Raw genomic sequence first — 15067 nt, 5'->3', positions numbered from 1 at the left:
TTTATTTTTATTTTTCTCCCTCCCTTCCCACCTCACCCCAGAGAAGGCTACCACTAGATACAAATGTGTGTGTGTGTTTGGGTAGGGCCCTGTTGTCCTGTGTGTGTAAAATCATGCATACTTACTTTAACATCAGTTCTTTCTCTGGATGTGGATAGCATCTTCCTTCATAGGTTCTTTGTAGTTGTATAATTTATATTTTGTATATAGTTTTGTAGTATTTATAATACTCAAAATGACTTTGTCATTCAAAGTTGTTCTTAGAACAATATTGCAGTTACAATGTACAGCGTTCTCTTGGTTCTACTCATTTAACTCTTCATTATTTCATGCAAGTCTTTCCATGTTTTTCTAAAATGAACCAGTTCATTATTTCTTGTAACACAGTAGTATTCCATCACAATCATATACCACAACTTCTTTAGCCATTCCCCAATTGACAGACATCCCCTTAATTTACAGTTCTTTGCCACCACAAAGAAAGTTACTTTAGATATTTTAGAACATATAAGTTCTTTTCCTTTTTCCCTAATCAACTTGGAAAACAGACCTAATAGTGGTATTCCTGGGTCAAAGGATATAGGTTGCTTTATAACTTTTTGGGCATAATTCCAGATTGCTCTCCAAAATAGTTGGATCAGTTCACAGTTCCATCAATAGTAAATTAATGTCCTAATTTTTCCACATTCCCTCCAACATTTGTTGCTTTCCGCTTCTATCATTTTAGCCAATCTGATAGGTGTAAGATGATATCTCAAAGTTGTTTTAATTTGCATTTCTCTAATCAATAGTGATTTAGAGCATTTTTTCATGTAGCTATAGTTTTGGTTTCCTTATCAAAATCTGCCTGTTCCTATCTTTTGACCATTTATCATTTGGAGAATGATTCATATTCTTATACATTTGACAAAGTTCTTTATATATTTGAGATAAGAGACCTGTATCTGAGAAAACTGTCTATAAAATTTTTCTCCCAATTTTGAAGTTTTTATGCCCAAATTTATGGTCAATTTTTATAAAGATACCATGTACCCCTGAGAAAAAGATTTATTTCTTTCTTTTCCCATCCAGTTCTCTCCAGATATCTATAATATCCAGCTAATGTAAGATTCTATTCACCTCCTTAACTTCTTTCTAATTTTTTTTTTGTTAGATTCATCTAATTCTTAGAGGGGAAGGTTAAAGTCCCATGCTAATATAATATTATCTATTTGTACCTGTAATTCATTTAACTTTTTCTTTAAAAATTTAGATGCAGTAGCATTTGGTGCATATAGGTTTAATATTGATATTGCTTCATTTTCTGTGGTACCTTTTATCATAATATAGTTTCCCTGTTTTTCTCTCCCCTTATCCTCCTATTCCTCAATCTACTCACCCCTCTATGAATCTCTCACTTATCCTCTCTTCTTCCCTCCTACTTTTTGATCTACATACCCTTCTAAAAGTCCCTCCTTTATTCTCTTCCCCCAACCTCCTGTTTCTTTATAAATTTAGAAGACTTTTAAACCCTTCTAGATGTATATATTATTACCTCTTTAACCCAGTTCCAGTGAGAATAAAGTTCTAGCACTATCAGCTCTCCACCCCCACCTGCTTCCACTGTAGTTCTTCCTTCCTCATTTGTATGAGATAATTACTCTATTTTACCCTAGACTCATCTCATCATACTCAATTCAACCCCAAGTCTTTTATCTATGTATGCTCTTTCAAACTTTCTTAAGAGTATAGATAACATTTTCTCATATAAGTAAACAGATCTATTGAGTCCTTTATATTTGGTCTTTAATGTTTCTTCTGTATCTTATATGTCAGATTTTCCATTGAGTTCTGGTCTTTTTGTCACAAATATCTGAAAGTCTTTCAATTCATTGAATGTGCTTTTTTTCCCCCATTCAGGATTATAGTCAGCCTTGCTGGGTAAGTTGTTCTTGGTTGCAAATCCAGCTTCTTTGCTCTTTGAAATATAATGTTCTAAGCCTTTCAGTCTTCTGGTATAGAAGGTGCTATATCTTTGTTATCCTGACTATAACTCCACAGTATTTAAATTGTTTTTTTCTTCTTGCTTGTGGTATTTTCTCCTTAACCCAGGAGCTTCAAAATTTGGCTATGATGTTTCTGTGAGTTTTCATCGTAGGTTCTCTTTCAGATGGTGACAGATGGAATTTTTTCTATTTTTATTTTACTCTCTTGTTCTAGAACTTCAGGGCAATTTTCCTTAATGATTTCTTGTAATATTATATTTAGACTTTTTTTATATCACAACTTACAGGTAGTCTAGTAATTCTGTGGGGTCCCAATTGAGGAAAAGTCATAATATACAGTAATAGGTGAAAAGCCATAAAAATTTTAACTGTGAAAGGTGGAAGCCCGAACAAACATGGTGACTTGTTAACAAATCATAACTTAGACACTGAATACATGGAGTCTTAACTTAAGATACTATGACTTGTGAAAGCCATAACAAGAATAACTGGTACATGATCAATACACAAACTTATGTTTGGACATAACATTGGCGTAATGCCCAAACTCATTAATAAGCAGAAAAGCAAAAATATCCACCATTTAGTAGTAATGCACTTAATAGCTCCTCCTCCCTTTTACTGTTTTCTATAATTATCATGGGAATTTTTGGGGTTCTGAGTGGGGATATAGTAAATTGTCAGACCACCAACCCAGACCGAAGATTGCCCCTGTTGGCAAGTATTCACAACTACTTGTAATTAATCTAGAAATATTGACCTCTTCCTTTAGTATCAAAAAAAAAACACCCTGCAGTTATGGGGAGGTACAGGATTCCCCAGCCAGGGAAATTTCAGTCCTCACAAATTGTTATGTTGTCTCCCCTTGATCTCTTTTGATTTTGTTTCATCATTTCTTGGTGTCTTATAATGTCATTAGCTTCTCCTTGCCCAGTTTTAGTTTTTAAAGGAGTTATTTTCTTAAGTTTTTTTTCCAATTGATTGACTTTCTTTTCATAATTTTCCTGATTTTCTTGGGTTGCTCTAATTTTTTTCCTAATTTTTCCTCAACCTCTCTTATTTGATTTTTAAAGTCCTTTTTAAGCTCTTTCAAGAACTCTTTGGATTTGTGACCATTTGATTTTTTTCTTTAAAGTAGGAGTGGCTTTTTAAACTTTATTATCATCTTGTGAGTATGAACCCAGATCTTCTCTATCCCCATAGTAACTGTCTGTGGTTGGGTTCTTTCTCTTTTGCTTACTTATTATCCACATTTTTTTTTGGCAGCTTATTATTATAGTCAGGTTCTAAACCCTGGGGTGTGGGGGATACTGTGCCTCAGGTGTCAGGTTTTTCTTACTGTCATTTTCTAGGGCCCCAACCTTGGGCTCTCCTCTCTGCCTCTGAGCCACGGCGTGCCCCCAGCCAAGTTTTCACTGCAAACATACCTGAACTCTGTTGTCCCTCTGATGGCTTCATACTTTAGCTCACCCCTCTGCCCTGGAACTGGGACTGTCTTCTCCTGCAAGTGACCACAGCCAACAAGGTCCCTGACCCTCTGCCACAGCACTCACTGAGCAAGTGGTCACCCCTCCTTGCCCACAGAGCAGCCTGGGACCATGTCTGGTTGGCACAACTGGGCTTGGCATTCTGGGACAGTGGAAGGTCCTTCACTCTTCTCCTACTCAGTTGTCTGACCCCCATACTCTTTGTGAGATGAAAATTTCTGAAGCAGAGGGTGTTGCCATGACTCATCTGCTCCAGAGCTTGTTGATTGTTGATTCAGGGGAGTCTGCCTGGAGATGTCTACACTTCAGACAGGCCAAATCTCTGCCTTGGGTGGTAAGATCTTTCCCAAGGTCTTAGTAAGTTCTCTTAGAAGGACAGTTGCTTTCTCCCAACTTATAATTATTTCTGGTAGTCAAAGTTCACTTTGAGGTAATGGTTTATCTTGTTCAAAGGGAGAAATTTGGAGAGTTTGGTTTTTCCTGTCTTATTCTGCCATCTTCCCAGAATCCTCTCTATACTTTTCTTAGCATCATAGGATCATATTTTAAGATTTTAAAGGAACTTCAAAGGCCATCTAGTCCAACCATCATTTTACAGAAGAGAAAACTGAGGCTCAAGGAGATTAAGTGATTTGCCCAAGGTCATGGTTTAAGTGAACACCAGAGGTTGGACTTGCACCCAGATCCTCTGACTACAGACTCTAGAGCCAACACTCTTTCTGTCTGCTGGACTGTTCTGCCTCCCTTAGTCTGGCCATGTTGGGGGTGGTGTGGGAGAGCAGGAAGAGAGGGAGAGGGAGGTGTTGAAAGAGAAAGAGAATGTGAATATGAATGTGTAATACAACTTGTAAGGGAGTGCTGCTTCCTTAGAAAGACATCTACTATAATTAATCCAATTCTTCTACATCAGGAGAAGAGAAGGGGGAAAAGACCAGTACAGTTAGGCAGATAATAATATATGGGCCAGACCATAAATTGCTGTTGGACTGTAAATTGTGGAACCCTTATTAAAGGATTAGATCCAAATAAATATATCTTGGTAGAATCATAATTAATCATATAATCATTAAGTCTCACTTGGGGAGGGGATCCCATCTCTGACATTTGCTACCAGTATGACCCTAAACAAAGTCACTTACTTCCCTCAGTCTCAGTTTCCTCATTTGGCAAATTATGAAGTTGATCTAGATAGTCATTGAAGTCCCTTCCTACTCTATATCTATTCTCCCATGAGATAAAGATAAAACTATTCTTATCCTCAACATATGTACAGTATAAATATTTTTTATACTTGTAAATGAATTTCTCTTTTGAGCAGTTTGACCAACATAGTAAAAAATGTAATTTCAAGATCCCAGAAAGGGAGTTGAATTAAAAAATTTGATTCAGTGGACATTTATTTAGTGCTGGCTATGCATAAAAAATGTAATAAAAAGTGATATAGACACTGTTTCCAAGTTTTTAATCTAATGGTGGGAGTAGGGAAGAAAGGACAAGATGTGATGAAGGGACCAGTGTTGTAACTGCAGAGGAGAGTCCAAATAGTAGAGGATGTGCAATTCAAGTTGTCCCTGAACACTGGGTACACTGTCATGGAAGTCGGTGGCAAAGAGAATAGGAGAATTAAGACTGATTGGAGTAGCTAGGTAGTGTAGTGGATAGAGCACCAGCCCTGAGTCAGGAGGACCTGAGCTCAAATGTGGCCTCAGACACTTACTAACTGTGTGATCCTGGGCAAGTCACTTAACCCCAATTGCTTCCTCCCCCCCCCCCCCCCCCCCAAAAAAAGGAATTAAGAATGATGAATCATGGTAGATGCTATAGAGGGGTTGAGGGAGAATGAAGACCTGAAAATGTGATTACATTTAGTGATTAAAGGGGGTCTTTGGTGACCTTAGAGAGAACAGTTTTAGTAGATTGGTAGCCAAAGCAATAACTCAAGGCAGTCATTTAAATATTTTTAGAGTGAATTACCATGTTCATTGCTAAATAGATTTGTTTTCTTGTGAAGTATGCAGTGGAATTACCTCAAAACTATCATTTTCAGCAGAAATCAGTGAACTAGGAAATCATTTTACATAAACCAGTCTCTTAAAATACTTTTGTTTAATTTCTGGGTTATAGGTGTTTGAAGTTAAGACTATGGATTTTCTCTGATATGCCAAAACCTTTTCTATTCTATTATTAATAAGCATAACAAATGACTTTAGTAAAGATAAAACTAAGCCAGCAGGTGTCAGCAAGAACCATAATAAGATTAGTAGTCTTGATAGTTTCAACCTTATTTGTTACTCTCATGCAATCCTTCAATTTGAACAACTTAAAAAAAGGTTTAGATTTCAGTGGACATTTCTCTTCATTCTAGACTAGAATTCTTCTTTCACAGCATGTTTCCTTAAAAGGAAAAGATCAAATGTTTAGGAGATCATGTCTAAAGTATAGGAATAGCTCTAAAAAAGAATCTATTAGGAAGAATTTTAATTCAAAGCAAATGTTTGCCATCTATTATCTACTTTTTTTTTCCTTTTCTCACCCTAACACTGACTCTCCCACCAATAAACCTACATAATCAAAAAATGAATGCTTAACATTAAATATTTCTTTGGTTACAAGAATATTTTCACAAAAAGATATCCAGTCTTAAATTAACAAGTTAATTCAATCTCATACATCTAAGGAATTTAATTAATTTTAATTTTTAAAACAATATAGACTTGTGCTTGTGGTTTAATTATGTGAATGTCTATTCTCATACTGTGTTAAGAAATGGATTAATTCTATTGGTGGAAGAATAAGACAGTCATTTGCTTTCAGGGAATTAACCTTTTATATAATGACAGTAATCTGTTTTATAAATAACCTTTACTAGCTCAAGAAAGTGGACAAGAAAAAATAATTCATGTCTTTCTGTTAAACTGATTAGGACTATTATATACTACATGTTACTGGATAATTGTTATAGTTCGATAATAGTAGTAATGTTTAGAAATCCTGTTGTTTTATTTTCTCCTTTGTGAATTGATTGAAACATAGACTCTAAAATCTGTAGATAAAATTGGATTGGTGATAAACTTTTAAGGAGTAGATAAAGAAAAGATTGAAGAGATGAACTAGTTTGATGCTAGTTTCAAATTTTGATATTTTATTTATGCTTTGATATTTGATATATTTATTTAAACTTTTTAAGCTTCCACTTCCATTGTGTTCAGACTGACCAAATTATGTAGATAATTGGTGGTGTCAGTTCATGTTTGGACTGCAGAAAAAGACATTTTAAGGAGAAAAGCCAGAGACCCAAGACCTTTTTTTTTTTAAATGAAGGAAAACTCTCATTTTCAGAAGAGTACATATTTTAGTTGGAAAAATATATATATATATATATATATATATATATATAAGATATTGCAATATGTAAAATGTTCTGTTGACATAATCTTATTTAAACTCTACTACAACCCCATGTGGGGTATTACAAATGTTATTATCCCCATTTTACAAATGAGGAAACAGAATTTGAGAAAGGTTGTTACATGCTTATATGTCACAATTGTTAATAAGTGGCTGATTTTATTTTCAGGTTGTTTTCTCACTGACTTCAAAGGTCAGATGTCTCAGTAGATATATTGTTGAACTTGGAAGCAGGAAGACTTAAGTTCAGATTCTGCCTCTGACAGTAACTAGTTGTGAGATCTTGTGCAAATCATATAACCTCTCTGGGCTTAAGTTTCCATATCTCTAAAATTAGAGGATTGAACCTGCTGGCTTCTAAGGACCTTTTCAGCTCTAAACATATGATCCTGTGGTCTCACTGACTTCATCTTTCTATTCCATGACATTACAATGTGATATGATCTATATTTCTATGACATTGATTAAGGAAATGTTAATGTGACTTGCAGTGTTATAAGAATTTTATTCTTTTTTAAGTTTCTGAAATAGGTTCTGTTATGTTATTGATTTACAGAACAGTCCTGTTTAGTCTATTTGGTTCAAGAAAGAATTTTCCCTATTTTTATGAAGGAACTAATAGTCAAATATTAGTTTACTGATTAGTTTACATTTATCTATTTACTAAAAATTCAGCCATTGTATTGTGTATTTAAATTGTGATTGTGATTAGAATTATATATGTGAAGTTTTTACCTACTATTTGGTATATAAAGAAAGATGTTCATTTTTGAGTTTCTTAAAATATGATAGAATGGTCAGTGATAAAAACATTGAACTCTGTCCTCCAGATACAAAGTTTTTGTGTCATTATGTGTCAGATAATGAACTATCTAGCTGATCAATTCTGTTATAAAACATTATGCTATGAAATAATGGTAAATCTTATTTACTATAATTTTCTGCCTGGAGTGATTACGTAGCATCTGATTGTCTTTCAAAACTTGATTCAGAAAACAAACAAACAAATAAACAAACAAACAAAAAGCTTGATTCAGCCTAAGTGTATGTGGAGGTGTTTAGTTTTATATATGGAATGAATTCCTCACCCAAACTAGTTTGAACAAGGAATGTTCTGCTAGGGTAAGAAGCAACAGAAAATAGGAGTAATTTCTCATTTGTTTTTTCTCAGGTAACATAAATTAGAATAAACATGAATATTCTTGGATTGTGGTTATGATTAGACAGTTTTAAGAAACAAGAATGTTATAGGAGGTAATCAGTCTGAAACTTTGGTAAAGGAATTTTACTTGTTTATATGCTGACTTTGCCCTAATATAACTCATTGTCCTTAAATAAAATGTACATTTTCCCCAGAAAGATATTAGGGGAGTGTATATGCACAAGTTTTCATTGTTTCCTCCGCCACTTATCTTCTATAATATAGCTTGATGTAGGATATGCAAAAGATGTTATATATTTTAAAAGAGTTCCTAGTATTCGCCTCATCAGGCTCCTGAGTAACAAGGTCTAACTGCCAAGTGTTTTGGAACAAATAACTGCAGCATTTTCTCAGTTTTATCTCCATAGTGGTAATCTTTTTAAAAAATCTTTATAATTTTGCAATGTTTTCTCCAGGACCTAGGCCAGAGTTACCTCTAACATTTGTAGATAATTGGTAAAGATCTGATCACTGACCAAGTCTTCTCCTAGCAATTTTTGCTTCACATCTAAGGTGTTCCCTTAAAAGGCAGAAACTATCTGTTTTCTTTTCTTTTCTTCTTTCTTTTTTTTTAAAGTGGTCATATTGATTTATTTAGCCAACTGTAGAAAGTTGTTAATAATGGTGCAATGTCATGAAGTATTTTTGTTTAAGTTTTTTGAGTTTACTTATATGAAATGTTATCATGGATAGGTAGATGCTGGGGAGATACTGCCCAGGGCCACACAGCTAGTAAGTGTCAAGTGTGTGGTCTGAGGTCAAATTTGAACTCAGGTCCTCTTGACTTCAGGGCCGGTGCTCTATCCACTGCCCCACCTAGCTGCCCCTTAACACTGTAATGTTAGAAGGAATAACAGTGCAGGTGATTTGGAGGATAATAGAAAGGTGCATCTTGGGTATGAGTAGGCTGTAGCATTTTACAGTAGTGATGAGTACAAGAAGTGATGTAGAAGATATTATTATAGACATCTATGACAAGAAAAGAAGACAAATCAGTCATAGAGGGAGAGGGAGAGAAAACAGGTAGCCCAAATACTGTACCAGTACCCCTGAAAATGGTAAAAGAACTGCAATTAGAGTCCCAACAAGCTGGGTGGATCCTCTGGAGGACCTATGTGAAGTCATGGGTGAGATGTTGCAAAGGATAAAAAGATGTAGACTGTTGGTGATCTGTCTCAGCAGAGGGAATATGTCAAGAATGAAATTCATCTATGTTCAATTGACATATTTTCATTTAGCTTCTTTATTAGATAGATTTGGTATAGTGAGGAGAAAAAGCACGAGATTCTGCCTCTGTCACCGCCACTGTAATCTTATTAAAGTCTTTTCACGCCTATCTTTATTCAAGAAGAAAGGGAGTGTTGGATTAGATGTCCTCTGACGACCTTTCCCATTATAAAAAAAAAAAAGCATGATTTTAATCATTCAATACCCTCTACAATCTGGTTCCAGTCAGTAAATCAACTAAGATATTTGTAAAGCACATGATGTGTAAAGGAATTTGGAGTCAGAAGATGAGGATCTAGGATCAAATTCCAACTCCATTCAGGCTAAATTCATGTTCTTTTATAATGAGAAAGGTCCTCAGAGGTCCTTTAGTGCAACACCCCCCTTTTTGTTGACTAAATAAACATAGAGGAGAAGAAATTTGACTTAAGATTATAGTGGCAGAGAGTCTCTGCCTTCCAATCAAGTGTTCTTTCTCTGCATGGGACCATATCTCCATGTGCCATCTTCACATCTTTTAATGTCTCTGGAGTTTAGTTTCCTTATCTGTGAAATGAAGTTGGATAGATGTTACCTCTAAGATATCTTGCAACTGTATAGTTATGATTCTGTGAACTTCCTCTTCCAGCCTTACATAACACTATTTTTTGTTACTTACATTACATTTCAGCTAAACTGTGTAACTCATCATTTGCTGTCTAATCCTTTCTTGCCTCCATACATTAAAATTGAGGGTCATTATTAATTCAAAAAGAGTCAGATACAGATATGATATTCATCAGTTGATATGTATCATGACATCATGTTATATGGCTCCACAGCAAAAACATATAATAAATAGCTAATTCATAGAAACTTTCTCCAGTGATATTAAAATGTTATTAGACTTAATAACTGTAAAATTCTTAATGTGTGCCAAGCAATAGTAGAGACTAAAGACTTTGAACTTAAATTTGGAAGTCAAATTGAATCAGTGGAGGTGATAATTATAGATATTTTGAGCTTTTCCAGGTAAGAGACTTTGAACCTTAGACTTTCAAGGAGAAAGTTGAGGTACCTTGACAAAGAGAAAGTTGAAATATGTCAGAAGAATGAATGGAGTTTTGAAGACCAAGCTTAATTGGAAGACAGAGGTTGCCAGTTTGGCATAATGGAGAGAATACTGGACTTAGTGTCCTGGCTCCAATTATTTATCAGTTATGAGAATGTAAAAAACAAACAAACAAAAAAACACCACACAATCTCTCTTAGGCTGTTTTCTCATCTGAAAAATGAGGACATAAGTACTAGTACTTCCTATCTCCCAGAGTTAGTTGTTCTTAAGGGAATGCTTTGTGCTATCACTCTTTGCACATGATATGATGGTATACTTAGAGAATCCTAGAGAATCAAGTAAAAAGTTACTTGAAATAATAAACAAATTTAGCAAAGTTGCAGGATATAAAATAAACCCACACAAATCATCATCATTTCTTTATATTACTAACAAAATCCAACAGCAAGAGATAGAAAAAAGAAATTCCATTTAAAGTTACTATAGACATTATAAAATATTTGGGGGTCTACCTGCCAAAACAAACCCAGGAACTTTGTGAACACAATTACAAAACACTTTTCACACAAATAAAGTCAGATCTAAATAATTGGAAAAATGTCAGTTGCTCATGGGTAGGCTGAGGTAATATAATAAAAATGACAATTCTATGTAAATTAATTTACTTATTCAGTTCCATACCAATCAAACTACTAAGTAATTATTTTATAGAGCTAGAAAAAACAATAATAAAATTCATCTGGAAGAACAAAAGGTCCAAAATATCAAGGGAATTAATGAAAAGAAATTCAAGGGAAGGTGGCCTAGCCATACCAGATCTTAAATTTTATTATGAAGCAGTAGTCATCAAAACTACTTGGTACTGGCTAAGAAATAGATGGTGGATCAGTGGAATATGTTAGGTATACAAGACACAACAGTCAATGATTATACTAATCTACTATTTGATAAATCCAAAGACTCTAGCTTCTGGGATAAGAAATCACTATTTAACAAAAACTGCTGGGAAAACTGGAAAATAGTATGGCAGAAACTGGGCATAGATCAACATCTTACACCCTATACCAAGATAAAGTCAAAATGGGAACATGATTTAGATATAAAGGCTGGTACTATAAGCAAACTAGGAGAGCAAGGAATAGTTTACCTGTCAGATCTATGGAGAAGGGAAGAACTTATGACCAAACAAGAACATTATGAAATGCAAAATGGATGATTTTGATTACACTAAATTGAAAAGTTTTTGCACAAACAAAACCAATGTAGCTAAGATTAGAAGGGAAGCAGAAAGCTGGGAAGCATTTTTTATAGCCAGTGTCTCTGATAAAGGCCTCATTTCTGAAATATATAGAGAACTGAGTTGAATTTATAAGAGTACAAGTCATTCCTCAATTGGTAAATGGTCAAAGGATATGAATAGGCAGTTTTCAAATGAAGAAATTAAAGCTATCTACAGTCACATGGAAAAAATGCTGTAAATCACTGTTGATTAGAGAAATGCAAATCAAAACAACTCTGAGGTACCACATCACAACCATCAGTTTGGCTAACCTGACAAAACAGGAAAATGACAAATGTTGGAGAAGATATGGGAAAACTAGAACACTTAGTACAGTGGAGTTGTGAACTGATCCAACCATTCTGGAGAGCAATTTGAACTGTGTCCAAAAGGCTATAAAACTCTGCATACTGTTTGACCCAGCAATGCCACTTCTAGTTCTGTGTCCCAAGGAGATCATAAAAATGGGGAAAGGACCCACATGTATAAAAATGTTTATAGCAGCTCTTTTTTTGTGGTGGCAAAGAATCAGAAATTGAGGGGATATTCATCAATTGGGGAATGGCTGAACAAGTTGTGGTATATGAATATAATGGAATACTATTGTGCTCTAAGAAATGATGAGCAGGCAGACTTCAGAAAAATCTGGAAAGACTTATATGGACTGATGCTGAGTGAAGTGAGCAGAACCAGGAGAACATTATACACAGTAACAGCCACATTGTGTGATGACTAACTTTGATAGACTTAGTTAGCTCTTCTTGCAATGCAAAGATCTAAGACAATTCCAAAAGATTCACAATGAAAAATGTTATCCACATCTAGAGAAAGAACTATGGAGTCTGCATGCAGATGGAAGTGTACTATTTGCTCTCCTTTTCTTTTGTTGTTTTGTTTCTTCTTTCTTGTGGTTCCTCCCATTAGTACTAATTCTTCTTTATATCATGACTAATGTGAAAATATGTTTGATATGACTGTATAAGTAGAACATATATCAGGTTGAACACCGTCTTGGAGAGGGGTGAAGAGAAAGGGAGAAAATTTAAAACTCAAAATCATATGGAAGTGAATGTTGAAAATTAAAAATAAACTAATTAAAAAAAAAGAATGCTTTGCAAATCTCAAAGGGCTATCCAATGTGAGTTATTTTAGGAGCTCTGCTGACCTGTGAACCAGAAATAGGATAACTACTGAACAGAGGTATCCAAGGTGTAAGCTTTCTAAGAAAAATGTTTTGTAATATACATGTTAGACTTTATATCTAGTCTTACCTTACTGTTACATGTATTTGTGATTTCATTAGTGTGGGTACTCCCACCACCAGTGTGGATTTGGAGCAATTAATGTCAGTGCATTACCCATCTTAGCAGTACTTTTGGTAAAGTAAAATGGATGACAGTGGATTTAGAACATGTCCAAAAAACATTGTTCAGTCATTTTTCAGTTGTGTTCGACACTTCATGACCCTGTTTGGGGTGTTCTTGGCAAAGATATTGGAGTGGTTTGCCATTTCCTTCTCCAGCTCATTTTTCAGATGAGAAAACTGAAATAAACAGAATTAAGTGACTTGCCCAGGGTCACATAGCTAGGAGTGTCTGGGCTGGAATTGAACTCAAATTTTTGTGACTCCATGCCTGGCACTTTACCACGGTGACACCTAGCTGCCCAAAAAGCATAATACAATGCTCATGAAATATAGGACTCCTCACTACAAGACAGCTATGGAAAGATTAATACTTCCTCATCAAAAATATGGAAGAGGATTTATAGATGTTCTCACAAAACAGTTTAAAGTAAACAGAAATACTTTTGGAACTAGCATTTCACTTCATAAAGTGAAGGCTTCCAAAGAATACCGTTATTTATCTGTTTCTATCTGATCCCTCATCAAAAAACAGAATAGATACCTAGGAAGCTCCCTGCTGAAGAAACTCCCATTGCCAGTGAAGATCCCTGGGTGCAGAGGAAGGTTAAGTAACTTGCCCAGGGTTATATGTGCCAGAAGTAGCATTTGAACCAAGATGTTCTTGATTGCAAGTTTGGCCTTTTTTCCATCATATTGTATTTCCTGTCAGGGCAGAATGTTAAGACATTAAGTAAGTACTTTTCTTTACTGACACTTTGGCATATTTTTTAATTTTGTTCATATGTTTTGTGTTCAGTTCTAATTTCTAAAGGAATTAGTAGAGAAAGAGCAAAATATTTTTCCTTGGTACTTAAAAGAGGCTTTTAAAAATAGTATACAACTGTATCCACTATTAAAACAGCCTGATTATAAAATAGTTTTTGTTAAGTGTGATTCTGAAAAAAAAAAAATCTAGCCCTGTCTTTCTAAGGATGCAGAAGTTCATCATCAGTAGACAGACACTTGATAGTGAATTCTTTGGCTTTTTCAACCCATTAGAAAAATATGACTCTTGGTTCTGTGTGACCCTCTTCTGCTTCTGCAGTGGTAGTGAAGGAATGGTGCAACAGAGGATACTAAGAATATTTACAAGCATTAATATAACTGATGATAATCTCAGTATGAACCGGCAGGTCATAGAGGAGAGAGAGTGCTGGACTTGTAATCAGGAGGACCTGAGTTTAAATTCTGCCATAAACATTTATTAACTGTGTGATCTTGGCAAATCGCTTAACCACTCCCAGCCTCAGTTTCTTCATCTGTAAAATGGGGAGAGTAATAGTACCTACTCTGCAGAGTTGTGAGGATCAAATGTACTTTACAGATGTTAAAGTTTTATTTATGTAACTGTTAGCTATTTTTGTCTAGTGGCCAATTAGTGGGCATACTAGAAAAACTGAATCATATCAGTTTCACTGTGAATGAAATCAGAGACAAAAGGAACTTGCAGATAAACTGAAGGTTGATTCATCAGGTTCTCCCTGGAAATGCAAATAAAGGAGTTGGTTACTTTTTTCACATGTTCAGGGGTACCAAACATAGTTCCTAGGTTGTCTGCTATTGAAGTATTCCTGATAAGCATTTGCAAAAAGACCACCATGAAAATGAGTGCAACTTATACAACAACATCTGGTGCAGAAGATGAGGAGGTAGATTTTTTTATTGAGATGTTTCGTTTTTAACATGTCCTTCATTTCCTAATATGCCTCTCTTCTTCCCTCTCCCAGAGAGACATTCCTTATGACAAATAAGAAAGAGGAGAAAAAACATTTTAGCAAAACTAGCCAATATATCAATCAAATCTACCCTAAGCAGCATTCATTATTCATAATTCCCCAGCTCTGCAAAGAAGGGATGGAGGTGCATATCTTCTTTGAGCCTAAGTGTGGAGATTATATTTTCCCAGTAGGTAGTTTCTGGCATTTATTTTTGGTGGTAGTTATTTACATTTCCATTGCTGTAGTCATTGTGTGTGTTTTTCTTGGCTCTGCTTTTTTCATATTGAATTAGTTCATACGAAT

At 34.9% G+C, this 15067-nt stretch overlaps 1 protein-coding gene across 1 annotated transcript in view; it reads left to right on the top strand.

Moving 5' to 3' along the window:
• The window catches only part of NEK7 (NIMA related kinase 7), a 195951-nt gene that overhangs the window by 48325 nt on the left and 132559 nt on the right, over positions 1-15067 (top strand).

The sequence above is a fragment of the Vombatus ursinus genome, unplaced genomic scaffold, assembly GCF_900497805.2.
Source record: "Vombatus ursinus unplaced genomic scaffold, bare-nosed wombat genome assembly UNPS02014909.1, whole genome shotgun sequence".
NCBI classification, from domain to species: Eukaryota; Metazoa; Chordata; class Mammalia; order Diprotodontia; family Vombatidae; genus Vombatus; species Vombatus ursinus.
The sequence above is the reverse complement of the archived record's forward strand: the minus strand, read 5'-3'. Positions and strand labels throughout refer to the sequence as shown.